We start from the raw sequence: 3846 nt of genomic DNA, 5'->3' as shown, positions 1-3846 counted from the left end.
CAGCTAAACAGTAAGAACGATAATCCTTACGACCTCAGCAGAGCAGAGCACAGACCCTGTCTCTCAGTCAATGTCAATGTGCTCAAGGCATGCAGCAAAAGCTGCTAATACGTCTAATCTGGCCTACTACTGAGTGGCGGGCTTAAAAAACTCACACTTGAGTTTAAATATAGGCTGGAGTACTCTAGTCTGGAGAGCAGGATAGCAGCAGGGTTTTATTGAAGCGAGTTTTCATCCAAATGTTAAAAGTTAAAGAAAATTGGCAAAAGAGAAGGCAAACTACAAATGTGCCAGTGAGGCTCACATTCTAATAAAGTACCATTAAATCACTGTAGAAGGGAGTGAAAGACAGAGCTGACTCTATATTACTTTTCCTATTAAAACCTAGACAACAATAATCTTCCAAATATCCTCTTTCTTTATAACATCAAGTCATCTACAGTGCAATGACTGATCAGCAAACCTGCAAGATGTCAACAAACATCGATAAACCAAAGACTAATTTAAGAATAAGAAGAGTCTGTTAGGATTTACAGCTTTCGCTCACTTTAACAAGCTGCTGTGAGTAAACGTGTTTGCTCATTCAGAGCGGAATGACCTGGATCCAGAAGAAGAGATAGCCGGCACATGTCACTTACAGGGGCATCCAAGGGTGTGCATAGTGTGTGCATTTTAAACAATCGCCCCATTGTCTCCGTGTGCCCCTGTAGTGACCAAAGGGACCAGCTATGTGAAGTACTGCTGAACTGTTGGAACTGTAGCCCAACAATACCACACTGTTTAGACCCACAGGCACACACAAATACAGTCCTGGTAAACGAGCAAGGGTGTGTAACGCAGCTCAAAGCCTGCATGGGCTGTCAGTAAAAGTCCTGAGGCCTCACAGCTGAACAGTAACAAATGAGGCGCAACAAAGGTTAGTCTGCCTTTACTGATTGGAGATGAACATGTGGGCTGATGACAAAGAGTCTGAGAACAAAAGGTCGGCCATGGGTGGCCACAACTATGACAGCCTCGCAACAGTGTATCCAAAAATACAGCTAGTATAAAACGATAGAAAAGAGGCAGGTACCGTATGCAACCCTCCCATCATCTCCCACCATCACCCCCCATCTGTCTTCTCCCTCACTCCAGACAGCACAACAAGAAGCAGTTGCCACTGAAACGTCGTGCAGCCTGGCTTCAGGTTGTTCCACTTTCCTGCAGGCTACTCACACTATCCCCATAACATAACGTCTGCAGCAGACTGGACAAAGTGATCAGGAGTTAGCATTCTTATTTTGAATCTCCCTACCGTCTTGTGTGTACCTCCATCTGTGACGATCAAAATGTGCAAAATAATTTCCCTCTGGGATTAATAAAGTTTTTTTGAATCTTGAATATGCAGCTGTTCTGCTGCATGCATGTAGACTCAGTAGGCACCGCAACCGTAGACACTTCAGCAGGAGGCACAGAAATAAGACTTTCTTAATTGTTGTCTAAATTAATCCTGATCTTGTCATTTGCTACTGATGATGATTTCATTTCATGCCTGTGTTTGACTTGATGTAATAGATGCATAACTCTTAGAAATCTTGCAGGATTGTCAATAATCAGTTAATACGACAAATTCTAAACGGTTTCAACTAAGAAGAATGAATCCAAGACTATCTGTGTTGCACACTAGTTTTATTCTGTGTTAGCAGCTGTCAGTTAGCAGTGTCATGTTTTGGGTTTTACTATTACTTGAACACAGGAAGGCTTCTCTTTTCAAAACGCACCAGATAAAGACAGTATGAGACACTGGCAGAACTTGATTTACCACTTGTTGGACTAATCAGACATGCTTGTACTGTAGCATCAGTAACGGCTGAAACTTTGGCTCGAAGACTCATACAGTGTAATAAATTACTTTAACATGGCTGTCAAGCTGACTGTAGTGACATTAAAAAAAAGCTCTGTTTACAATCATTTGTGCAGAGTTTTTCTGCATCAGAGTGAGATGAGCTGAGTGAACAGGGCCCTTGTGACTTGTGTTTGCATGCAAACATTCCTTCACCTCACTAAAGTCACCCTCATCCATGACATCTCAAACAGCAGGAATTTCCGGAATGTTATGAGCAAACGTGATTGTCTCTCTTTAGAAGCTTGGGACCGCTGTCAGTGCCGAAGCCTTCATGAGAACCGCCAGGCTGAACTCAGTCCTGCCTCCGCCCGGCAGCAGCTGTGACCCACTCTTTGTTGTGCGGGCCAGCAGCTGAGACGGGCTGCTGACCTGCAGCAAGCACAGGCCCTTTACAGGCAGGCTGACATCCACAGCGTCACCGTCCTGAGTCTGCAAGTACAGCGCGATGCCGTCGGAACCGAAGTGATCCAGAGCAGATCACGTGCCGCCGCGAGGGCTGTATCTTAGCCGCGGCTACTGTTTTGTGTCGTGCTCCATAACCACGCCCATGCTGTCTGCGACGCCGGCGGCAAATGAATCTGCTCGCCGAGGGGTGACAGAACCTTCACCGCGACGCCGTCCACGCGTCTGCACCACGATGCCCGCGTCAGTCACAAAGCCACATCTGGAGCGCGCGCCCGCGTATCGCCGGTAACAATGGTGACGCAAGCGTTGCGGCTAACCAGCGGCTAACGTTAGCTAGCTCCCAAGTCCCACAGTAAACAACAACAGGCCACAAAACTGTGGCTTCAACGCACCTCTATTACGTGTGCTGTGTCAACGGCTATTCGAATGGAGGTTAACATATATCCCGGTCACGCACAGCGACAGCACGCAACAAAGCCTGTGTCATACAGAAGTGTTATCCAGTTACCGCGGTTGACGCTACAGCTCTCCAACCGCCCAACCGACACCGTCACCAGGCTTCGAGCGGAATAAAACCTTACCCGACGTGAAATTGTGACTCCTGGGGAATCCGGGATCACCTCCTGAGATCAAACCCGCCGTGTCATGGGTGTGTTTCTCACAAGGAGACGTGGGAAAGAGGATTAGCCTTCCTGTGTTAACTCCGACGTCCCAGGAAAAAAAAGAGGGGAATGCAGGAATGTGACGTTCAGTCCGGTTCGCTGGCAGCGTCGACACGTGCAAGGGGGAGTGTTGCATTGTGGGCAACGTAGTTTAAGCTTCATGGTAACGCTGTGAGATGAATATATCAAATTAATATACTGTATGAGATGAAATGCTGAATGTTTTGGTTACGGGTGATTTACTAAGCCTTTAAGTAAATCAGTAGTTAGTGCTTTAGCTTTTTAAGTTAAAAATTAATTAAATCAAGCATATTGACTACATTACCCAGATTTTACAATTTTACACAATAGCTATGTTTATTGTTTTGGTACTTTAAATGTATTTTAATGCTAGTTTTTATTTACGATTGCCTTAGTAAAATTACATTACACACATTTACATAGAATATTAATGCTAATAGCAAATGTCTTTACACAGATTTTGCTGCTTTTATCAAAGGAATAGAGGTGACCACATCTTTTACCATCATCTAAATTAATTAAACAAGTTCTTTATCAAACTAAAATAAACTCCAAAAATATGTAGCTGTCTTTAAGTAAATACACTTAAACTGACGAAATTCTACACAGGACACAACATATAGTATAATTCATTTAATTAAAAAACGAATACATTAAATATATATTTTAACTAGGTTTGAATAAACTGACTTTGATAGATGAACATTTTGTAAGTGCATGTTAATTTTAAATACATTAGAAAAAACAAAACGTCAGGACTGGCAAACTTGCAAAAATAAATTAAGTGAATTTACTCGTTTTTTATTATTCTTACAAATAGAGCTGCATGTAAAATGTTTGGAATTTATTTTACTAAAATCATTAACTTCCTGT

The 3846-nt window shown here is 43.1% G+C and overlaps 1 protein-coding gene across 8 annotated transcripts in view; it reads right to left on the bottom strand.

The window, feature by feature from the left end:
* ctif (CBP80/20-dependent translation initiation factor) overlaps positions 1–3059 on the bottom strand; it is a 31320-nt gene extending 28261 nt beyond the window's left edge. For 4 of the 8 annotated variants that reach the window (XM_055513394.1, XM_055513396.1, XM_041073184.2 and 1 more), the window contains exon 1: positions 2872–3059. The gene's annotated coding sequence lies outside the window, so the exon portion shown is untranslated. The remainder of the gene's footprint in view (positions 1–2871) is intronic. The other 4 variants (XM_055513397.1, XM_055513398.1, XM_055513395.1 and 1 more) reach the window with 2 other exon arrangements.
* Between the last annotated feature and the right edge of the window lie 787 nt (positions 3060–3846).

This window comes from Betta splendens, chromosome 12 (genome assembly GCF_900634795.4).
Source record: "Betta splendens chromosome 12, fBetSpl5.4, whole genome shotgun sequence".
NCBI classification, from domain to species: Eukaryota; Metazoa; Chordata; class Actinopteri; order Anabantiformes; family Osphronemidae; genus Betta; species Betta splendens.
This window is presented reverse-complemented; position numbering and strand designations above follow the sequence as displayed.